At 45.1% G+C, this 25,564-nt stretch overlaps 1 protein-coding gene and 1 non-coding gene across 2 annotated transcripts in view; one reads left to right on the top strand and one right to left on the bottom strand.

Annotated features, from left to right (window-relative positions):
* astn1 (astrotactin 1) overlaps positions 1–25,564 on the bottom strand; it is a 2,581,734-nt gene that overhangs the window by 2,547,889 nt on the left and 8,281 nt on the right. The gene's annotated exons all lie outside the window — the stretch shown is intronic.
* trnav-aac (transfer RNA valine (anticodon AAC)) lies at positions 21,028–21,100 on the top strand. Its single transcript has one exon. It is a non-coding gene; the product is annotated as a tRNA-Val (tRNA).

Raw genomic sequence — 25,564 nt, forward strand, 5'->3', positions numbered from 1 at the left:
GCCCTCTCGAAATGAACGCTAACATTGAATTATCTTTCTAACTGTCAACTGAACCTGCATGTTAACCTTAAGAGAGTCATGAACCCGAGCTCCCAAGTCCCTTTGTGCTTCAGATTTCCAAAGCCTTTCCCCATTTAGAAAATAGTCTACGCCTCTATTCTTCCTATCAAAGTGTGTAACCTCACACTTTCCCACGTTGAAACCATAGAAACCCTACAGTGCAGAAAGAGGCCATTCGGCCCATCGAGTCTGCACCGACAACAATCCCACGCGGGCCCTATCCCCGTATCCCTACATATTTTACCTGATAATCCCTCTAACCCTCATATTTACCCACTAATCCCTCCAATCTACGCATCCCGGGCCACTAAGGGGCAATTTAGCTTGGCCAATCAACCTAACCCGCACATCTTTGGACTGTGGGAGGAAACCGGAGCACCTGGAGGAAACCCACGCAGACACGGGGAGAATGTGCAAACTCCGCACAGACAGTTGGGAGGGATTGGGAGGGATGGGTGGGATTTCATGGCCCTGCTCGTCCTAAACCGTAAAATCCCGCCTGAGGTCAACGGACTTTCCCATGGTCTGCCCCTCAGTGATTCCAGTGGCAGGCGGGGCAGTAAAATTCTAGCCCATGGGTTTGAGAGGAGATTTTGTGTTCAAAACCATAAGTGTGGATGGAGAGAAAACCAGTTCCATTGGAAAAGCCTTGAGAACTAGAGGACATAGGTTTAAGGTGATTATCAAAAGAACTAACCATGACGAAAGGTAAAACATTTTTACGCAGTCAGTGTTTACAATCTGGAATGCACTGTCTGATCGTATGGCAAAATGTGTCAGATTCAATCACGAATTTCTAAAGGTAATTGGATAAGGACGTGAAGAGAAAAAAAACCACACAGGGTTACAGGGAAAAGGTAGTGGATTGAAGCCAGCTAAGTTGCTCATGTAAAGAACCGTCATAGAACAGGCTAAATGGCTCCCTCTTGCTAGAAACATTCTATGATTCTATGCTTTAACCTCTGGGGCCTGAGTTCAAGTTCAATTCCCAGAGGCCTATGGGATGGGGGTTTTGTGCATGTTCATTAGATTGCAACTGAATACAGGCCCACCCTAGACCCCCCCTCCCCCCACCACCCACATACACACGCACGCACACACAAATCTGGCACAATTTAACAAAGAACAAAGAACAGTACAGCACAGGAAACAGGCCCTTCGGCCCTCCAAGCCTGTGCCGCTCCTTGGTCCAACTAGACCAATCGTTTGTATCCCTCCATTCCCAGGCTGCTCATGTGACTATCCAGGTAAGTCTTAAACGATGTCAGCGTGCCTGCCTCCACCACCCTACTTGGCAGCGCATTCCAGGCCCCCACCACCCTCTGTGTAAAAAACATCCCTCTGATGTCTGAGTTATACTTCGCCCCTCTCAGCTTGAGCCCGTGACCCCTCGTGATCGTCACCTCCGACCTGGGAAAAAGCTTCCCACTGTTCACCCTATCTATACCCTTCATAATCTTGTATACCTCTATTAGATCTCCCCTCATTCTCCGTCTTTCCAAGGAGAACAACCCCAGTCTACCCAATCTCTCCTCATAGCTAAGACCCTCCATACCAGGCAACATCCTGGTAAACCTTCTCTGCACTCTCTCCAATGCCTCCACGTCCTTCTGGTAGTGCGGCGACCAGAACTGGACGCAGTACTCCAAATGTGGCCTAACCAGCGTTCTATACAGCTGCATCATCAGACTCCAGCTTTTATACTCTATACCCCGTCCTATAAAGGCAAGCATACCATATGCCTTCTTCACCACCTTCTCCACCTGTGTCGCCACCTTCAAGGATTTGTGGACTTGCACACCTAGGTCCCTCTGTGTTTCTATACTCCTGATGACTCTGCCATTTATTGTATAACTCCTCCCGACATATTTTCTTCCAAAATGCATCACTTCGCATTTATCCGGATTAAATTCCATCTGCCACCTCTCTGCCCAATTTTCCAGCCTATCTATATCCTGCTGTATTGCCCGACAATGCTCTTCGCTGTCCGCAATTCCAGCCATCTTCGTGTCATCCGCAAACTTGCTGATTACACCAGTTACACCTTCTTCCAAATCATTTATATATATCACAAATAGCAGAGGTCCCAGTACAGAGCCCTGCGGAACACCACTGGTCACAGACCTCCACGTTAGCCATTCCTAACGTTAAATGAATGGCTGATATGGGGAGAGGAAAAACAATCACATTGTTGCAGTTAAAGGTAAGGTTATGTTGTTAACATATTATTAAGACAGAGTAGTGGGACTTTTAGTCTGAATTTAACTGTGCTATAGCTCACCCAGAAGAACTCCACACCAACCAAAGTGAGCAATGATATAGAGTTTCTAATGTAAAGAATATCCCAAAATGCTCATAGAATCCCGACAGTGCAGAAGGAGGCCATTCAACCCATCAAATCTGCACCGACAACAATCCAATCCGGGCCCTACCCCCATGACCCCACATATTTCCCTGCTCATCCTCCTGACACTAAAGGGCAATCGAGCACGACCAATCGACCTAACCCGCACATCTTTGGAGTATGGGAGGAAACCGGAACACCCGGAGGAAATCCATGCAGACACGGGGAGAAGTTGCAAACTCCACACAGACAGACAGACAGTCACCCGAGGTTAGAATTGAACCCGGGTCCCTGGCACTGTGAGGCAGCAGTGCTAACCGCTGTGCCGCCTTCTCAGGTAAGCCTTGAGAAAAAAAGACTGGCATACAGAGGTGAGGAGGTGTACCCAAAAAAAAGACACAAAAATTTTGTTGTTTTTTAAAGTGGTTGCATCTCTGCTGGTATAATGTCAAATGGCCTGTAGTGATGTAAGCAAAGGGTTTTTGAGGTTCTTCCATCTTAGACCTGGAACAAGCAACATCTCCGATGTGTCATGTTTGACTTACACCCACAAATGTAGCACCTCATTACTTCCCTCTGCAATAATTCCCGGTCAATATGTAACAGGTTTCAAGAAAATGTTTAAAGAGAAAAAGCAGAGGAGCTTAGGGGAGAGGATACTAAAGGGTTGGATCTAGGAGGGTGAAGTATTTACTATAATGAGTGAATGTTCTTCAGAGGGAGTCAAAAGAGATCAAAGTCAGAGAGTCAATTGTTTTTCAGGGGGATGTAGGGTTGTAAATGATTGCAAAGATGATCGTAAAGAGAAATATTTATGCAGACAGTTAAAGTCAAGTGACAAGAAGGAATGGGGATTGACTCCACGCAGTTTAGATAAGAAAAACCTCGCTCCATTATCAAAGGGACAAGACTAAAATCAGACTAAAACTGATTTGGTGGAATAAAATCACACTATGTAACATTGGCAGATGAAGATAGCACAAATTCACTCAATTATGCATCCGACATCTGTAAACAAGATTGAATCAATACATTAAATACGTAAAACACAGATTTTGCTCGACAAGTCAAATAGCACAAAACACTTTGTGCTCGCTCAGTCATCTATATTCTCCATTTACTCGTTGAAATGAAAGCAGACTCTAAAGGCTGAATTTTCACCATGGAAACAGGAGCTGGGACTATTTTTGGGTCCTGAACACACCTCAAGGAAGGGGGGGGCGGGGGGGGGGGGGGGGCTGTGGAGGTGTGGGAACAGTAACTCGCCTTATTTTTGACTGAGGACCTAAATTTAAGTTTTAAGTTAAAGTTTATTTATTAGTGTCACAAGTAGACTTACATTAACACTGCAATGAAGTTACTGTGAAAATCTCCTAGTCGCCACACTCCAGGGCCTGTTAGGGTACACTGAGGGAGAATTTAGCATGGCCAATGCATCGAACCAGTACATCTTTCATATTGTGGGAGGGAACCGGAGCATCCTGAGGAAACCCACGCGGGCACAACGAAAATGTGCAGACTCCGCACAGACAGTGATCCAAGCCAGGAATTGAACCCGGGTCCCTGGTGCTGTGAGGCAGCAGTGCGACCTGGTTGAAATAGAGAATGGTTGCCAGCCGAAATAAGAGCGATGGGGATGTTCTCGAAGTTGGAGGCCAATCAGAGGCCCACCAGTTTCAAAGGTACACTTGACTGCCATTAAAATTGAGTGACTGTGAGGGTGCTTCATCAAGAAGGTGCCCACTTCAGCCACATTTTTGAAAATGTAAACATAAAATACAGAAAGCAGCCAGACCACAGTGGTGTTGGGAGGTTTGGGGGTGCCTATTTATAGGGAGCATTTAGCTCCAGCCCCACATAGACTGGCCACAGAGGGTGACGAGGCCTGCCTGGAAAACTGCCCTCCAATGCCACCCCCTTGCCGTGGCTTGGTGTCTGCCTCCAGAAAGTTAACTTGTCCCTGACCTGTGAGGAAACAGAGTCGATGGGGCCCAAAAATGATTGAATTGCCTTCCTTAATCCTTAATTAGTCTATTAATGAGTCTAATTGCCTGCCTACCCCATGGGAGTGGGCAGCCTTGTCTGGCCCTGACACATCAGTCAGTTCAATCATTTTTGGGCCCCATCCCTCTCTGTTCTCGACCTTGGTGATACCCAAATATTCATCCCAAAATTTGTGAATTTATTGGGCAACATTAATCGAGCACTGGTTTAACCATGCTCCCCGCAGTATCCAATCTGATGAACGTACATTAACTTTCAGATCTGGGACTGATTTTTAGCAGTTCAGTCGCCAACTAAAAAATTTAATCAACTCTTCTGCTTAAGTTTGTCTTAATGACAAGGCTGGGTGTAGGCAGTGTGGAGAATCAGGAGGCATCCACGATGAAGTAGAGTAGGAAATATTTCACTGCACTGGCATATCAGCAAGTCTCACATTGTTGGACATGTGGTGGAGGAAGAGGAGGACAAGTCCCAATGAGGGGTCACCAGGATTTGCTAAAATTCCAGTCTGGGGCAACCACTTGGCCTTCCTACAAGCAGAGTGTGCATGGAGGAAACTGCCAATTCCCTGGGTCATACCTGCAACTAAAGAGCAACATTCACTGTATGTAAAGTATTGGGTGCAGTAAAGAGGTGGTAGAAGTGACAGTGGGAATTGATTCCAGTTTGACTTGAGCTCTAAGAGAAGATTGAAGGATGACCTGATACACATAGCAAAGATGCTTCAATTTGTGAAAGACCAAAATTTGTGCTCATGAATATTATTAAAAAATCCAAGAGGGGATTCAAAACAAATTTGTTTGCCCAGTGGTAAGAATGTGTACTTCCTGCCACAAGGGATCATTGAGATAAATAGCTTGGATGCCTTTAGAGGAAGCTAGATAAACACATAAGGGAGAAAGGAATAGAAGTATAGTTTTAAGTTTATTTATTAGTGTCACAAGTAGGCTTACAGTAACACTGCAATGAAGTTACAGTGAAAATCTCCAAGTCGCCACACTCCAACACCTGTTCGGATACACTGAGTGAGAATTTAGCATGGCCAATGCATCTCGCCAGCACGTCCTTCGAACTGTGGGAGGAAACCCAGGCAGAGAATGAGCAAATTCACAGTCAGTGACCCAAGCCGGGAGTTGAAGTTGGGACTCTGGTGCTATGAGGCAGCAGTGCTAACCACTGTGCCAGCGTGCCGCCGATTGATAGTGTTAGATAGAGTAGGGTGAGAAGAGGTTCGTGTGGAGCATAAATGCCAGCATAGACCAGTTGGGCCAAATGGTCACTTTCTATGTGAACATTCTATTGTAACTCTGTGTCAGTTGGGGTAACAGCAAAGAGGCTTGGTAATGTTCAGGCATTTTGTGATTCACTGCTGTAGCAGCAGGCCACAGCTCTCTGTTTTGAAGTAATGGTGAATGCACTCAAATCTGCTTTAGCATCCAGGAGGGGAGGGTTAGGTGGCACTCCTTGTGTCGAAGATATACAAAAGGAAACATGCGAGCACTTATGCAACAACTCACAACAGGCATTGTTGGCACAAGAATGGCACATGGACTGCAGCCACTGCAGATTGTTATGTGTATAACCACATAGTTTCATGGGAGCACCCAAGATCATCAACACTGAAAGTACTGATTTCATTTTATAGCTGGAGCTTAAATTTGAGACTGTCCTTGTTGTTAGAAACCAAGTGGCAGGCAGGACACAGCCAAGCTCCCAGGAAATAAAATCCACTTTATGACGAGGGATCCATAAGACAAAGTTACTTTGACAGCTGGAGCAACATGTTTAAAATGTTAATGGATTCAGCTTTGACAGACGATTATGTAACTTCTGGTTGTGGCTTGGTGCAAAAAACAGCCTGTGGGGAAATGCAAAGGAAGCCAGCTGTGCCAAGCCATTATCGCATTGTCTATCAAAGCATGAAGACTGCTAGCATTAAGTTTGCTTAACTGTATCCAAAGTAATGACTTTCAATCAAGAGTTTCCATGGACTAAGTATCCTGGTTCTATTTTCATCTCTTTAGTTCTGACAAGGAAACACCAGACTAATGGTATTAGATGCTGATGTATTCTGTGTGTAACAACTCATACGGAAAGGTACATTTTGAGATTGTAAACCATGCACTGAGGAAGGAGAAGGTTCCAATAATCCAACTGAAAGAATGGTTGCATTCCAAGAAACTGTAAGTAGCAGCTTTACAAAAATAATGCATTAATTTCCTGTACACAGGTTCCAGTTTTATTTTCATTTTAATCCCTTCCTGTTTGTCTCAATCTTTTCACTTCTCTGTGTTTGGGGTGGCACAGTGGCATAGTGGTCAGCATTGCTGCCTCACAGCGCCAAGGCCCCAGGTTTGATTCCGGGTTTGGGTCGCTGTCCAGAATTCTACCAAAAAAATTCTCAGTGTTGAATTTGCATGAAAACTGGAGTAATTCACGTTGGTTTTTTTCGGTGGGAGTTGAGAGAAGAATCTCCCACACTTTGTGCACTGCAGAGGCCACCAGCGTGAATATCATTAAAAACTAGGGGTGGGGCCTATCCCCACTGGCGAGGCTGAAAGCAACGGCTGAGCGGGCTACTGCACATGCACCCATCTGTCAGTGCTGAGATTAGCGCATGCACAGTGGCCCCGCACCGATTGCTGGCCAGCTCAATCACTGCCCAACCCCGTGACCCCCACCTTGCTGGCCCTCCACCTCCCCACAGCCCGATCGCTGGCACCCTGACCATTCCCGGGCCATTCTCAAACCCCCTCCCACCCCCAGCCCATTCCAATCACTAGCCTCCACCCCCAGTCCTGTCCCCCCCCTCGTCCCTGCAGTCTCGACCCTCCCCCCCCACATTGCCGACCCCCCGCAGCTATCTGACCGCTCCCGCCAGCTGAACCCCCACCCCAAGCTCGCTCCAATCACTGGCCTCCCTGCTTCCGCCACTGATCCCTATGCAGAGTGGCAGCGGGAGCCCCCACCCTCACCGATCGCCCCTAGGCCCTGCTCCCATCAGGCCCTGCCCTCCAGACCCCACCCCCATATGCTCTGCTCCATTGGCACTGCCCATTGGGCATTGAGCATGGTGCCCCCTGGGCATTGGCAGTTTGCCCCTTGGGCAGTGCCGGGGCACAGGGTGCCAATGTCCAGGGGGCACCCCTGCCACCCGACACTCTGGGGGCCCCAATCGCCCCTCCTTCACTCCAGTAGCGTCGGGTCACTAGTTCTCCATTAGTGCGCAGCTACTCTGAACCACGCCAGAGTGAACCACTTTGCCTGGGGGGCGGGTGGGGGGGTGGGGTGGGCGAGTGGGTGGGTGGGTGGAGATGCAAGTGGATCCGGAGACTTTAGTCCCGGGTCCTCTAATCACTTTTAAATTATACTCAAATGACCATTTAAATGGTCTTTGCGCCTCCCCACTGATTTCCGCAGATCCGCGCTGCCGGAAATATGGCAGTGGGAGAAGCTGACGGGGCGAATGCGCACGCGAGCCCCACGAATTGGCTGACCCACGAATCTCACGGCTCACTGCGCTAAAAAATTAATGCATTGGGATGGGTGAATCACGGCCACTGTCTGTGCAGAGTCTGCACATTCTCTGTGTCTGCGTGGGTTTCCTCCGGGCACTCCGGTTTCCTCCCACAGTCTGAAAGACATGCTGGTTAGGTTCATTGGTCATGCTAAATTCCCCTTCAGTGTACCCGAACAAGCGCCGGAGTGTGGCGACTAGGGGATTTTCACAGTAACTTCATTGCAGTGTTAATGTAAGCCGACTTGTGACTTGTTTGTAAATAAATCCAAGGACTTAGCCTGTGCAAAGTGGCCGGATGATGTGATATTTTCTGCCACCCACTACATGTGGGATGTAGTGCTCACATATTCTACATTAGCCACTTGAACATGGTTGGGGTTTGTTCGACTTGGGTTACACCAATTCAAGCACAGCAGCAAAGCACAGAGTTTCAATTTGTCATGGACCTCAAGTCTACTTGCAGAAACTGTTGACAAGTTCTGTACACAGCAAAGATGGTGGGAATAAATGTCTAAATTGGAGCATCCATAATTCATTTTATGGAATCTCATCTATCGCAGAATTGTAAAACAAGTTGACTTGTTGCTTCCTTGGAATGATTGGACTTTTTACTCCAAGTGGGACTCTGCGAACTCCCCCCCTCCCGCCCCCCCCCCCCCCCCCCCCCCCCACCCGTCCTCCATCGGCCTCCCAGTAGAAAACAAGGTATGTTAGACTGGGTAACAAACCACCGATCATTCTGGATGTTTAATCAAGAATGTTTGACATTCCCCAAGATTATTCTACAGCATGCCTCAGAGAGAACTGGTTAAATGGTAGTGGGTACCTTACACATTATACAACTTGGCTCTCAAAAGAAGCTCATTTAGTTTTTTTGAAGATGAGTAGTCATAAGTCGCGGTGTAGGAGGAGGAAATGGAGGATGATAGGGAGTGAAGAGTTAGCAGCATCTTGGAAGTCACTGCAGGAAGGTCCATAGGTTTATGAGCCGCAAAATACTTTTTTTTTCCCAAATGGCTTCCTTTCAAGTTTTATTGTATTTAAAAAATAATAATCTCTCAGTTTTTGTGGAATGCCATTAATTCTTAAATTAAACACCAAGACTGAGTTGTGTTTTATTGAATGGAACAATGAAAATATGCTGCACCCCAGACAATATAGCAATGAAAAGAGGTGCACATATAATAAGACCATAAGGCGTGGGAACAGCAGTAGGCCATTCGATCCATCGACTCTGCTCTGCCATTCAATGAGATCATGACTGATCTGATGTGATAATCCTCAGCTCCATTTTCCTGCCTTATCCCATTACCCCAGATTCCCGACTTTACTGATTATAAACCTGTCGATTTCAGCCTTGAACATACTTATATTCCGAGTACAAGTAGCCAGTAATGGTGCAGCAGGGGATGGGGAGGTGATGACCTAGTGACTAGATTATTAATCCAGAAACTCAGCTAATGTTCAGGGGACCTGGGTTCGAATCCCTCCATGACAGTTGATGGAATTTGAATTCAATAAATAATATCTGGAATTAAGAATCGACTGATGACCATGATATCATTGTTGATTGTCGGAAAAACCCATCTGGTTCACTAATGTCCTTTAGGGAAGGAAATCTGCCGTCCTTACCTGGTCTGGCCTACATGTGACTCCAGGTCTGCAGCAACGTGATTGACTCTCAGCTGCCCTCCAAAGGCAACTAGGGATGGGCAATAAATACTGGCCAGCCAGCAACACCCATGTCCCACAAATGCATGAAAAAAAAACACTGTGGAAGGGGAACCAGTGTTGCAGGCTGTAATAATGAGCAGTTTGCTACTCCAGAGTTGTACTGGATTTCAAAAATAAAACCTCAGTCCTAGTGTTTCCTTACAGGTGGAACCATGTGTGATATGATGTACATGTACCTTTAAGAGCGAACATTTTACACTGCTGTCGATCACAACCACCTTGACAGGATGTGAATTATTAGTCCCATGACTGCAGTATACTGCAGCAGATGGCAGGAGTCAGACTTGTACACTAAGCCTCCCAGTATTATTTGCAGACAGTCTTATCTTCAAATAAAGAATGCACATTATTGTTCACCAATCCTTGTTGTATGATTGGTACATTTATGTCAAAGAGAAGAATGTATCAGAAACGATTAATTTCAAAGCAAAGCGTGACTGTCTTGTTTCAGATAATGTGTAATGTTTCATTGAACGTGGAATTGAAGAAGCAGCATATTTAATGCGAGGTGTCACTCAACATACATCTTGTGGTCGTGAACTGGATGGTATTTCTACTGCACCAGACTACAAGAAGGAAAAGGCACTGAGATTTCCTGAGAGATGGAAATTCATGTGACTCGGGATTCACAAGAGCACACAAGAAATGGCAGCAGGAGTGGGCCACCAAGTCCTTCAAGCCTGCCCTGCCATTCAATATGATCATAACTGATCTATGCTGGCCTCAACTCCTTTTCTGTCAGGTCCAATCGCATTATAGTCCCATTCTGGTTTAGTCCCCATTATAGTCACTTCAGTGTTCAAGCAGAGGGCATTGCACTGCCACAAGGAGTGAGATTCTCTGGCCCCCCCAACTACGTGTTTCACATCGGCGGGAGGTGGCGCATTATTTGCTAGTGGTGGGATTCTCTGGTTCCACTGCTGTCAATGAGAATTCCCGTTGATGCCACCACACACCGGTGGGAAACCCATGGGCAGGAGTGCGCTGCCGACGGGACCAGAGAATCCCACTGGCGTGAATGGCTGGAGAATTCTGGCCAAGGTGTCCGAATCCCACTCTGAAGGTTCCCTGGAGTTTGCCACCAAGCATGGAGCTTGGAGATCAAGGTCAATGGGGAGCTCCTCTGATAGAGTCTTCAGCTAAGCCCAGTATCTAAGTGCCTGAGCTCTCCCTTGTTCAGACCAAAAGTGGAAATCTACGGAGCAGCCAACACTTGCTTTTTGGCAGTGATTAAATAGTGAGTAAGAATCTACATGTGTTATGCCAATACGGACAGACAGAAGGCAAGTGGCAGGTGTTTCCCTATTTTTCCTCATGAAATATCTTATAGTTCACAGTTGACCCTCTGACGACAAAATTGCAAAGCAACTCCGCAGGTCCTGGGGTGATGCTCTGGCTCCATTCAGCAGCAGCCCACTCTTATTCTGTATCTCTGGATGCCCTTCCTTTCTAGACCCCATGAAAAGTAACCCGAAGCTGTGCTCCCTCTTCTTTAGCATTGAAAAAAATCATTGTGGCTGTTTCTAAGCTGGTTCGTACTTCAGTCGATGATGGCATGGAATGATTTGCTGAATTTTATTGTCACGAGGCCGCAGCTTGTTGCTTCTGAGGTTGCATCATATCTGGATAAGGAGGTGTAGGCATGCACATTGTATGTGGTGCAGCAGTCAATGCTTTACAACTGTTGATGCATATTTCCACAAAATATGCAATTATCACCTCCACGACAGCAGCTTAATCCTCTCCTCCAGCTAGCACGGTTTCTCAGCTGCTGATTGTCTTTTTGGAAGGGGGCGAGGGGCTGCCTCCGTGGAGTTCCTCCATCTACCTCCATTCAGTGCCCACTGCTGAAGGCAACCTTCTCCTCGAAGATGAGAATAAATATGCACTGAAGCAGTAAATATTTGGTGTCCCTTTTCTGCAGCAGAACCGTTTGCTGACCTCGTGCACAGCTTATCTGAATGCCAAGTACCTACAGAAAATGTATGAGAATATGTTGAGAGGTGAGCACATTGTAATTATCAGCTGTCAGTGTGAATAATTAGAAGCAGCTCGCCTTCCTAGGCTTTTGATCTTGCTGTTTTTGCTTTTCAACCATTATCATTACTTCGCTTTATGCTGCATTTGCAGCAGGTTACAGGATCAACCCAGGTCGCAGACAGCAAAATACTAACTGACGTCTGCAAATTATTCTGATTGTTATCAGTGCCTGCCCATGTAGCCTAATTTTATTAACTCTGATTTCTCATTTGGTGCTTTTCTTAATTTAAGATGCAATAAAAACTTTAACCCTTTGTGTGATAAAGTCCTATACCTCCACCTAGTGCCTGGACAGTGGTGGCATTTTCTTCCAGGGGAGTGCAAGGCCAAGAATTTGCATCAATCTAATCTTCAGACCTCAATCCATCAATCTTGCTTGATGCCTGTTGTGCCATTCCTCAACCAACTAGAAGGACAGCGCAGCAAGTGCATGGCAACACCATCATCTCCAAGTTCCCCTCCAAGTCACATACTACTGGGGATTTGAAAGAGCTTGCTGTTCTTTCAGAGCAGCTAAGTCAAAAATCTTGGAACCTCCTTTTAATAGCATTGCGGGAGTAATGTGATAGTGTGGTCCCTTTGAGAGACGCTCCTTTGCAGGCCACATGACCAAGACAGAACCAATGGAGTGAGAGTGCGCAAACTTCGGCCAATTGGGAGTGAGGGCACGCATCCCCGAGGCTGGAAGTCAGCAGTTGGTGTCAGGGTGTTGTTGAGAGTAGACCTGCATAGTTGTGCTGTTAAACCTATAGTTGTAAATAGTTCTTTGTATTCAATAAATATTCAAATTTGTTAATTTCCATATCGAATTGCCTTGAGTTATCACAAGTAACTTCACCGCAAAGACCGCAGAGGTTCAAGTTCCACCATCGCCTTCTCACAGACAACCATGGATGGGCAATAAAGACTAGTCTTGCTGGCCATGTCCATATCATGCAAACCTGCAAGTTGCTCAACACTTTGTCTTTAGAGTAATTGGGTCAACACATGGCACTGTTGGTGTTGTGCTTCAAGGAGTGGTTTGATTCTTTGAGGCCCAGAACTAAATCACAGTAATCACCTTCAAAACTGCCAAAGCCTTTAATATGGTGCGGCATCATGGCCTCTGTGATATTAGTCTCTTGTGATCTTTCTTTGAAAAGTGTGTGCGAATTCTTTAAATGTAAACATTGGATTATAATCAGTAGACTTTTAGCTTTTTCATTGCAACACCTCTGGATGGAGCGATCCCATAGGGATCAAGTAATCAGGTGAGCCAGAGCATGCTGATACTTCATTCAAATTCTTCAGGAGAAAGATGTCTATAATCTCTGTTTTATGTAGGCCTTGCTCAGGCTGCAGGTAAAGCAATTCCTTGATGTTAGACTGCAACTCCTCTCAAACCTGAATACAACCATTGGTGAAAATCATTTCTTGCTGTCAGTCAGTGTGAGGCTCACAATTTCTAAAACTGACAATGAAATAGTGGAAACTCTAGGCCACTGATGCGTTATGGTAAACACCAATCAGGGTAGGGTGGAAGGAGAGCGATGGGCTAATTAATATGTTGCAACATTTGAGCAGTGCAATGTGTCAAGTTTTATGAAAAAAGGAGCAAGCTTAAAGTGAGAAGGAAGTTCACAGGGCAAGTGATACAGGAGCAGAGACAGACAGAAAAGCTCCAATCAAGAAAAATACACCTCCATTCAACCAGGTGAAACAGGAGTTTGCAAAGGAAGAGCCAGAAAGGACAGAAGCAAAACATGGCAGTGAGGAGGGGTACATTTAGGTGGGAATGCGAAACCAGAGATGAACGAGAAAAAGAGAGGCAAAATGTGGTGATTGTCTCTTCAAGGGCAATACAGCAGAGTGGTGATGAATCAGAATTCAGAGTGGGGAATCATCCCAAGGGAAGGAGTCCGCTTAGGCAGAGGCATTCCTGAACTAGCTGCTGATATGCTGCTGCTCTTGTTGATCCTTGTAAATAAATTCTTTGTTATTCACTAACAAAGTCTCTGAAAGTGCATCATTACACAAAGATCACAAAGAAACGTAACACAGGAAATTTGTAGCCATGAGTGAAATGGTGGAGTCCAAGATATGATTTGCTCTTATTCTACCCCAGAGATTCATATTTTTTGGCTGAATATTTAAACTCAGCAAGCTGGAAGATGGTAATGGATCACTTTTTCACTTTTGTCACAAACTGTTAGCATCAAATGTCCTGAACACAACTTCATGGTAAAACTATTCAACTCCACCTCAATTACAACCTCAATGGCACTCATAAAAGCCCGTGTGCATTCATCAACCTTTCACACTAACCAACCACTGAGATGTTAGTGTCAATCTTTTTAGCAAATTATGGAGAGTTAAAGGCAGGTTATTCAAGAGGATGGAAATATAGTGACTGAGAGCAGGATATGAGAAATAAAGTGTATGAGAGGAGAGGAGGTTGAATGATCAGTTATATAACTGTTGGTGATCATAGTGATAAGAAGTGCTGAGGCCCTGAATTAGTTTGAAGGTGCACATGAGGACATGGAAGTTAATTCTTACAGTCATAGGATTGCGTTTGAACCTGGCAGGGATGGGAGTGATGGGGATGCAGGCCATAAGCCAAATGAAAATGTGGGCTGCTGTGTCTCAGTAATTTGTAGTTAATGAAGGATCCAGCGACACTGAAGGATCAGCAATATATTTCCTAGTCAAGTTGGTGTGTGGCTTGGAGGGGAAGTTGCAGGTGGTGATGTATGCATGCATCTCCTCCCCTTGTCCTTCTAGGTGGTAGAGGGGTTTGAAAGGTACTGTTGAAGGAGCCATGGTGAGTTGCTGCAGTGCATCTTGCCAATGGTACACACTGCTGCCAGTGTACAGTGGTAGTGGAGAGTGAATGTTTAAGGTGGTAAATGGGGTACCAGTCAAACGGGTTGCTTTGTCCTGGATGGTGTCAAGCTTCTTGAGTGTTGTTGGGGCCACATTCATCTCGGCAACTGCAGAATATTTTATCAGAATCCTTGCGTCTTGTGCCTTGTAGATGGTGGACTGGCTTTGGTGAGTCAGCAGGTGAGTAACCCACCTCAGAATTCCCAGCTTCTGACCTGTTCTTGTAGCCACAGCATTCATATGGCTGGTCCAATTAATTTTCTGATCAGTGGTAAGTCCCATGATGTTGATAATGGGGGACTCAGCAATGATAATGCCATTGAATGTTATGGGGGGATGGTTAGATTTTCTTTGTTAGAGGTGGTCATTGTCTGGCACTTGTGTGGCACAAATGTTACTTGTCACTTATCAACTCAACGTGGATATTGCCCAGGTCTTGCATTTGGACGTGGACTGCTTCAGTATCAGGCGAGTGGTGAATGATGCTGAAGATTGTGCAATTATCAACACACATCTACACTTCCGACCTTATAATGGAAGAAGGTCACTGATGAAGCAACTGAAGATGATTGGGCCTAGGACACTACCCTCAGAACTCCAAAAGAAGATGATTGACCTCCAACCAGCTTTCTTTGCGCTAGATATGATGCTAACCAGTGCAGAGTTTTCCCCTGTTACCCATTCACTTCAGTTTTGCACAGGCTCCTTGATGCCACACTCAGTCAAATGCTGACTTTATGTCAAGAACAATAATTCTCCCTTCACCTCTTGAGTTCAGTTCTTTTGTCTATGATTGGACCAAGGCTGTGATGAGGTCAGGAGCTGAGTGGCCCTGGCAGAATCCAAACTGAGTGCCAATGAGCAGATTATTGCCGAGGAAGTACAGTTTGATGGCAGTGTTGACAAAACCTTTCATTATTTTGCTGATGATCAAGGGTAGATTGCTGGGGTACTCATTGACCTGGTTGGATTTGTCCTGCTTTTTGTATACAGGGCATTCCTGGGGCATTTTCCATTTCACTGGATAGATCTCAGAGTTGCAGCTGCACTGAAACAGTTTGGCTAGAAGTGTGGATAGTTCTAGAGCACAGGTCTTCAGTACGATTGGCTGGAATGTTGTCAGGGCCCATCGCCTTTGCAGCATCCAGTGCTTTCAGCCATGTCTTGATATTATATAGAGTGAATCAAATTGACTGAAGACTGTCATCTGCAATGTTGGGGACTTCAGGAGGAGGCTGACATGAATCATCCATTCAGTGCTTCTGGCTAAAGGTAGTTTCAGACACTTCAAACTTGTATTTTACACTAATGTGCTAGGTTCCCCCATCATTGAGGATGGAAATATATGTGTAGTCTCCTCCTCCTGTTAGTTGTTTAATTGCATACCACCCCTCAAGTCTGGATATGGCAGGACTACAGAGATTAGATCTGATCTGTTGGTTGTAGGATCTCTTAGCTCTAACGCAAACTGCCTGCACTGTAATATCATATTGTGAACACCTCATTTTTTAGATATGCCTGGTGCTGCTCCTGGTGTGCTCCCCTGCACTTTTCTTTGAACTACGTAAATGAAGAAGAGGGATCATGAAATTCATCGGAGAAGTTATTGAAGGTAACAAATAAGATTGTAAGAATGAGAGAAAAGTACAATGCAGTTGAAACTGTAAAGAATATACAATAGAGAAGGTTGGACTTACCAACAGTGTTCAATACTTTGTTTGCAATTATGTCGTTGTGTTGGTGACATTGGTTAGTACTTGGACTGTTTGGGCTAAATGGCCCATTGCTATGCTATACTACAGTGCCAATAACAGGAACTGGCTCAAAACTAAATCGACATCAAAATCACATTCTCTGTGTGGATTTTGCACTTTCTCATCATTTCTGCATGGGTTTCCTCCGGGTGCTCCAGTTTCCTCCCACAGTCCAAAGATGTGCGGGTTAGGTTGAATGGCAATGCTAAATTTACCCTAGTGTCAAAAGGACTAGCAGGGTACATGTGTGGAGTTACGGGAATAGGGGCTGGGTGGGATTTGGTCAGTACAGACTTGATGGGCCGAATGGCCTTCTTCTGTATTGTAGGGATTTTATTCTATTCTATTCTTAACATCAAATATTTACATATATCGGTAGGAGTTACAAACTATTAAGTTCAAAGACAATGCATTAACACAGTCTACCATGCAGCCACCAAAACTGAGTTATAATAAAATGATAAGTGAAGCAATGTAACTGGAATGCAATAGACACTGGTATAGAAAGCCCTCGACAGTTAGTATATGCAGTGTATGTAATTGTTCTTGCAGTCAATGTGCTTCACAAATACTTTATTGTGAGGATCATGTTTAGATATAGGGAGCTACATGTTATATAAGTACATTGCTGTTATACATATATATATTAGTTACTTCACGGAAAGTGACTTTGTCCTCTTTATTCATGGTGCTGCACATCACCAAATAGTTGATTCCATTTAAAAGACAAACAGGAACACAGACAAATCCAGCAGATCTACAAGGAATTGGACAGTAGCTAGTTCAGTTTTGATGAAAGCAAGTTCATAATTCCTGTTGAGCAGATTGCTTATGGCATTTCCCAATTGCTTTTATTCTGCAAGCGTTGCCAATTTGCCTGAGTTGCAAATATTTGCTTTGGTAGTCGCCACACAAAAAGAAGCAACAGCAAAACTAATTCTGAAATTTGCTGGAAACACTGGGCTCTATTTTATTATTTTTATTCTAAGTGCAGGTCGGACTTGAAACTGGGAGTGTTTCAGATCCAACTTTTAGACCTGTTCTCAGGAGCCCCCACACGCACTCTGCCTGAAAAAATATCAGTGAGTCCGAATTGCACTGCACAAGCCTGTGGTCAGAGCTAAAACGTGCCCGAAACCCTGCAGCTCCGATCAATGCCTCCAGCTGCGCATGTGCAGAAATAAAATGGATGCTACTCCCCTGCCACATCCCTCCCGGGCCAGATAATGCCTCCCCCTGGCCCCCACAGACATTGCCCCACCCCCACAACATTACTGACCCCCCTTATCCCCCCCACACCCTCGCCACCCAGACCGATCGCGGGCCCCTCCTCTCTTCCCCTCACCAATCTCAGGCAGAGTGGCAGCGGACCATACCTTCCCCCCCACTGATCTCAGGCAGAGTGGCAGCAGGTCCACTTTCCCCCCCACCACTGATCTCAAGCAGAGTGACAGCGGTCCCCCTTCCCCCCACCCCTGAACTCAAGCAGAGTGGCAGCGGACCCCCCTTCCCCTCTACTGATCTCAGGCAGAGCAGTAGCGGGTGCCCCTTCCCCCCACCACTGATCTCAAGCAGAGAGTTGTCGGATCCATCTTCCCCCCGCCGCCTCCTCCATCAATCCCAAGCAGAGATTCGTCGAACGCTCAGCACTTACTTCCTCACTAACTGGAGCGCCTGAATCGGACTTATATGGAGTATATCTGTTTCACGCCTATTCTGGATGGGAGAACACGTCGATAAAGGGGGAAGTTCTGGTAAAGTTGGGCGTTCAGCCCATTAAGTCAATTTAAATGCATGCAAATGCAATTAAATGGCCGTCACGCATGGTCCCTATCGCAGCCATTTTCAGGCCTTGGTAAAGGGGGAACTGGCGTGGAGGCGGGCGCGGATCGTGCTACTTGCCTCATGCCTGACTTTACCAAGTTTTCGCGCCCGAAAATGGGCGCAACGCGATGGTAAAATCGGGCCCACTGTCAGAGGAGTGGGAATCCTTAGGAAACTTCACTCCAGCTTTCCCTTTTCTCTCCCCATTTGTTCCATTCATAAAGGTTGTGATTAGCAAGAGAGACTTTTGAAAGTGTGGAATTCACATGCAGTGTTCATGGTTGAGGCAGAAACATTATCAGAATTCATGATTATAATGGATAGGTGGATGAAGGGATATGGAAACACAGTAAGTAAATATAATTATAACTATTTGTGTGAGGTTCACTGACATGAACTTTTGCTTTGAATGGCCTGTTTCCCAGGTAGCTGAAAGGAAATGAGAATAGCTAGATTCAACAATTGTTCTTTTCCAGCAAAGCTTATGGCCCAAAAGGAATTCACACATCCTTATCCTCAAGTGGGGTTTCTGAAAACCTCTTTCTGAAAATGGACCCCTGTGTTTCGCACCCTTGCAATCAGATCCTAATGCATTCCCTTCTACTGCCACAATCAGATTCCCTCATATTCATCAGCATCTCCGATCAGTCCACGACAATTTCCCCCAATGTTTTCCCCAGCCCCACTGACTCACAATCTCTCTCTCTTTTGCCCACCATACCGCACCCCCCCCAAGCCTCTCGCTCATCTTTGCTCCCTGGCTGTGGTCTGCTGCTTCAGATCTTCCTATCTGACAGTATGTCAGCCTCTCATTCTTGCTGGCTGCAGCCAGCAAATGGAGTCGATATATTTCAATCAGGTCCAGGGATCTCTGGGAAATCCGTGCTTTCCGGGTTTTCTGGTCACTAGGGCTCTTTCCATACAAAACGGGGACAGAGAGTCCCAAAGGTAGGGGAGTCTAAAACTAGAGGGCATAGTTTTAAAGTGAAAGGGGAGAGATACAAAAGTGTCCAGAGGGGCAATTTTTTTACACAGAGGGTGGTGTCTGGAACAAGCTGCCAGAGGTGGTAATAGAGGCGGGTACAATTTTGTCTTTTAAAAAGCATTTAGATAGTTACATGGGTACGATGGGTATAGAGGGATGTGGGCCAAATGCAGGCAATTGGGATTAGCTTAGGGTTTTTTTTAAAAAAAGGGCAGCATGGACAAATTGGGCCGAAGGGCCTGTTTCCATGCTGTAAACCTCCATGACTCTATGACTCTAAGAGTCTCAGGTTTAACTCTCAGTATGGCTGGAACAGCTGGTCTCAAGTAAGGTGGTTGATGGGGCCACCGCCCCCATCCTTCTTACATTATAAAGAGGGAGAATGAGTCTATACTTCTCACACATGATTACTACCTGGAGAAGGATGTTGATGAAGGATGAACATGAAACCAGGATTTAAGGATTGAATCTAATGCTATGTACTTGTCCCATGACAGAGCATACTATCATTGCATAGGCTCACAGTTGAAGAATGGCTGTGATGTGCGATAAATCACACGGGAGGCTGGATGTACCCAGGAAATAAAGGCTTTTATTACCAACAATAACGGAGCTACTATATACAATATACAATCTCAGACTAAAGGGTCACCAGGCAGAGCAGTGACCTTTATACCTCTCCCGGAAGGCGGAGCCAACTGGAGTGTACCATAGGACTATATTAACAGGTAGAACAGCCCAACCCTAACCCCAACAGTAACATATCTACAGACTCATAGTGCTGGCCAAACCATGGCTCAGCACTCCTGGTGGTAACCAACAATGGTTCACCACAGGCTGATTGAGGATATCTGGTGGCACAGTGCTTAGCACTGCTGCCTCACAGCACCAGGGACCCAGGTTCAATTCCGGCTTTGGGCAATTGTGAGGAGTTTGCACATTCTCCCTGTGTGTGGATGAGTTTCCTCCTGGTGCTCCGGTTTCCTCCCATAATACAAAGATGTGCAAGTTAGGTGGATTGACAATGCTAAGTTGCCCCTTAGTGTCTCAAGATGTGTATGTTAGATGGATTAGCCTTGATAAATGCATGGGGTTACAGGGATAGGGTGGGGGAAAGGGCCTGGGTAAAGTACTCTGTCACCAAGAGTTTGATACAGAATCGATGGGCTGAATGGCCTCCTTCTGCACTGTAGGAGATAAGAAATTTAGTCGGGAATGCAGGGGGCTAGCAAGACCTGGCCCAGTCAATGAATACTGTAACTTACTGGAGAAGATATATTTCAAATGCAAGTTTGCAAATGCTCTCAGGGTCAGGATCAGTATAACATACACCAAGTTTGGGAAATCCCTCGCTTATGAAACATCGTATCATTCAATGCCACCAAGAAGCAACGATTTGAAATCTAAAACAAACAGCTCTTTGGCTGAAGCCTGTTTTAATCCATCTCACAGACAAAAGGAGCAAAAAGAAAATTGCCACAAAAGCAGCAACAGCAAAATCCATCAAGCAGTTTCTTTGTCTAGCATGAAAAGCACACAGCTACTGCCTTTCATCTCGAGCCCAGGTCTATGAGATTGCCCACAATTAATTTCACACTTACTTATCTGATCAGATTAGTCTGAATCTGTAGCAATGGCTCCACTTCCTAACATGTGCTCTGGAGTCACTGCATGAATCTTCTTCCTCATCCACATGACACCTTTTAGCAATAGGATCCACACATATGGATATAACTTCCACATATGTATGGATGACATCTAGTCCTATCTCTGTACCGCCACTTCGGATCCTTCAATGCTATACGATGTCAGATTGCTTGTTCAACATTCACTCCTGGATGAATCGTTACTTCCTTTAGCTGGAGACTGTGAGGGTCAAAGAGCTTCAGTATTACCTCTTTCTGTAGTGTAGTGGTTATCATGTTCGCCTAACATGTGAAAGGTCCCTGGTTTGAAACCGGGCAGAAACATGATGTGGTTTTTGGACAAGTACATGAATAGGATGGGACTAGAGGGATGTGGCCCCAGAAGGGTAGGTTTTAGTTCACATGGGCAGCATGATCAGTGCAGGCTTCGAGGGCCAAAGGGCCTGTTCCTGTACGGTAATTTTCTCTGTTCTTTGTACCACCATAACTCCTTTATTCCTCAAACTCAGCTCAATATCCCTTCCCCACCAATGCCATGGACTGAACTACATTGTCTGCAATCTCTGCATCATGTTCAACCCCAAATTGAACTATTGACCCCATAACTTCTCCATTACAAATTCCATCCCAATGCTGTTGGTTCATCTCCCATCCTTCACCTGACATAAACTTCAGGTGATCCAAAACACTCCAGTCTGTGTCCCAATGCACACTAAGTCCACTCCAACATTCCATCCTGGGTGACCTGTGCATGCCCCCAGTTTCCAATGATTCAAACTTAAAAACGATCGATATTACATCCAAAAGTCTTTATGACCGCACCTAAAATAATCTGCACATCCCACCCCTTACAACCACCTAGCAATCTGTCCCTTTCACTGCAGCCTTTTTGCATTAACTTTCCGTCATCCTGTTAATGGTGACCAGGTTGATTTCTTCCAAAAACCCACATATCTCTACAGCTTCCTTTGATTCTTAAAAATCCTCTTTATGCCCATGTTTTTCCCACAAAATGCTGTGTAAACGTAGGGTGTTGTTGTGCAATAGCATACAATGCAAAAGCCATGTATCAAAACTGATAACCACTTTGGTGACAGAAGAGGTAAAATTGATGTCCTTATTTATCCAGGGATAATAGTCACCCAATGTGCAGAGTTGTTATTTATTCAGTAGGACAATGTATAGTTGCGTGGAGTCCTGTACATTCAGAATGATGGATATCTGAAATCATGGTTAAAGTAACATATGTGATCCCTCCTCAGTCAGGCTGTCAGAAATAGACTGCATGAAATCAGGAGCATTTTTGAGATGGAAATCAAAGTATTCACTGCCAAAAAAAATCTAATACCACTTGAAGAGACAGAGAAAATCCATAAATGTTACTGCCTGGAATGGCATAAAGTTTTACAAACAAAAGCAGACCTTTCAGCCCAATTCTTACTTATTGGGTTTTTACACCATACAAACCACTTACTTCAACTAACCCTATCAACATAAAAGTCTGCTCCTATCTCCCTTGTAACTATCTAGATTCTCCTTTATGGCATCAATGCTATTCAACACAGCCACTCCACATGACAGCAAGTTCCACATTCTAACCATTCCTTGCTACAGAAGGTTCTCCCATTTTCTTTACTGAATTTATTGTTCGCTTACCAACACAAAGCTTTATCAAAACGCTACTGTGTTCACAAAAATGAAATTCCAGCAAACAGCAGAAACTTGAAATCAAGAAAGAAAATGTTGGAAAAATAGTAGGTCAAGCAACACTTGACAGGGAAAGACAGCTTTATGTTCTGGGTAAGAGATTGTCCTGACAACTGGCTATTCACTACTGAATACATAACCTCAAGTTTCTCATTCAAGTGTAGTTTAGAAATGTATGGTTGGGCTCAAGGGCTTTGCACTGATTGTGCCCAGTTTTACATGGTCAGTTCATGATTACAATTATTTACAGCTCAAGGAGCAACCTTGGATGTTTGTCATTGGTGGGGCTAGAAAACTTACAATCCAGGTGAAATTTAAAATCTTGGTCAGATTGCTGAGAGCATTATCAGCAGCCTTTTCCAGGACAAAAGGGGAGAGGGACTAGAAGTGGAGCTACAGGGATTGGGTCTGGGTGGGATTGTTGTCGGTACATGCTAAATTGACCAAATGGTCTCCTTCTGTACTATACAGATTCTATGATTCTAAGTGCCAGACAGAAGCAAACTCAATGAGTCAGCAAACAAACAATAGTTATTGGAGTAAAGCTAGTGCTGTGGCTATCAGTTATGAGGAAGGCAGCCCCATAGCAGGTTAATCCTATATGAGGTCAGGCTGGTCCTGTAAAAGGCAAGGCTGGTCCTGTATGAGGAAAGAATAGTCTTGTTTGGTGGAAGAGTGATTCTGTCTGAATTGGACCTGTTCTGGGTGAGGGGTCATTCAATTTTGGGGTGCTTCTCTTTGAGTGAAAGAATGGTTCTGTTCAAGGCAGGTGTGATTTTGGTGATGGGAAGACTGGGTCTGTTTGAGTGGGTATTGGTTCTATTCGAGGGAAGGGTCATTCTTGTTTTGGGGTATGATTTTGTTTGGGGTAAGGATAATCCTGTTTGGCAGAGGAGAGGTTCAGTTCAAGGGGGCGTTGGTCCTGTTTTGGGAAAAGGTTCATTCTGTTCAGGCAGTGATGAGGGCATGTTTATGTTTGAGGGGAAGAGTGATCCAGCTTGAGGGGGGTGGTGGTACTATTTGAGGCAGGAGTGACTTTGTTTGGCGGAAAGCTGATCATGTTTGAGGGGGGGCGGGTGGCGGAGTTGGTTGAAAGGAAAGGGTGGTCCAGGTTTGAGGAAGTGTATTCATGTTTGGGGAAGGCTAATTCTGTTTGGCGCGTGATAATTCTCTTTGAGGATACAGAAGTCCTGTTTGGGGATACGGTTATCCTATTTGGGAGAAGGATAATTCTGGTTAGGGAAAGAAAAGTGCTGTTTGCAAAAGTGAGTCCTATTTGCCATTCTGTTGGACCATATCCACAGTTCAACAAGGTTGCCTCCAAACCATTCACCAGCCTGACTTGGAAATATATCGCCATTCCTTCACAGTCGCTGGGTCAAAATCCTGGAATTCTCTCCCTAACGGCACATGGACTGCAGTGATTCAAGAAGGCAGCTCACCACCACCTTCTCAAGGGCAACTAGGGATGGGCAATAAATGCTGGCCAGCCAGCGACATCCATGTCCCACGAATGAATTTAAAAAAAACATTGCAACAGCTTGGAAAGTGACTACAGGTAGTTTTAAGTCACGACTGGCTGTAGTTGTAGTTGGCTTCGCCAGGTTTCTACTCTTGGCAGGTTTTTGTTGCAGCAGGTAGCACAGCACAGACTTGCTGCTAACCTGGAACCTGTGAAGGCAATTCTCCACAATCTTATCCTAAATAACCTCTGAAGTGTGGTCACAAGAACTGGGCTTGCTTTTGGCTGAAGAACTCCTTCACAAATGACAGCTAGTGCTTAAAATTATCAAGGCCAGATAGGTAAAAGGCCCTCTGATCCATCCAGCCTTTCGCACACAATTGTGATACATTATTTATCCCAGCATACATACACCCCAGCCCACCCCTATGATATGATCTCTTGGGAGGCGGAGGGTGGTGTGGGGGTGGAAACATTATAAAAGGCAGACCAATTTGGGGAAATATCTATGAAAGTGACCTCCGACCCATCTAGACAATTTGAGCTAGTCAGGAGATCACTCTTGTCCTGAATTTGCACTGCAGTGCCAACCAGTGCCAGTGGTGCCCATCCCAGCTCTCACTTGAAGGAATTCAACGTGTTAGCTTCCACTGCATAATAACCTGTCCCGGAGATCCACTATTCTCTTTACAAAAGTCCACCTCCAGCCATTTCCTTTGAATCTAACACTTTTCAACTTAAAATTGTGACCTCTACCCAATAGGAAAAACCAGTTCGGACCGGTATTCTTATTTCCCAATTTTTACTGGTGTTCCATTTTAAAATATATAAGATCAGTTCAGTCCAGTATTCTTATTTCCCCATTTGTACTGTTTTTATTTCCTTCTGAGAAGTACTCCCTATCCTATTTTAATTGAAATACATTTTCAACTGGACCACAAAAGAACATAGAAATATCCGAAACCAGAGCTAAATGGGCCATTCAGCTCTTCGAATCTGGTCTGTCACTCAATAAGCTGATTCTTCCTGTACTGCACTTCTCTGCACTCTCCCTGTATCTTTTGATTCCCTCAGCATTTAAAAATTTATCAACCTTAGTCTTGGAGCATACACAGCTCTCTAGGGTAGAGATGTCAAAAGCTTCACAGGGCTTTGAATGAAGAACGCAGGGTGACACGATGAACTAATGTCTCACCCAAAAGACTGTCCCTTCCCCTATACAAAATATTAGCTGAGGTTATGTGCCCAAGCGGTGCTTGAACCCACAGAGTGAAAGGCAAAAGTACACCAAGCAAACCTACTCTGATTAGCATGCTTCTGAAGAATCTTCAGTCATAAGCTTGGTCAAACTTTTGTATATTTCTCCCATCAGGTTTGCTGTAATGACTTGGGAATTTAATTGTTTTGTACACGGGTGCCGACAAAGCAAATAATATACACCTCTATTGATGTGAGGTGGTAACCTCGAAGGCAACCTGACATTCCTTCAGTGACCTCTTCTTCCTCAGGAAAGCAGAGAAAGAAGGGAAAGGCTCCCATTGGGGAAACACCTTCTGGCACCCCCATTGGAACTACAGAACAAAACCGTCAGCCACAGAATAATTGCCACAAAAGCTTCT

This window comes from Mustelus asterias, chromosome 8, assembly GCF_964213995.1.
Source record: "Mustelus asterias chromosome 8, sMusAst1.hap1.1, whole genome shotgun sequence".
NCBI classification, from domain to species: domain Eukaryota; kingdom Metazoa; phylum Chordata; class Chondrichthyes; order Carcharhiniformes; family Triakidae; genus Mustelus; species Mustelus asterias.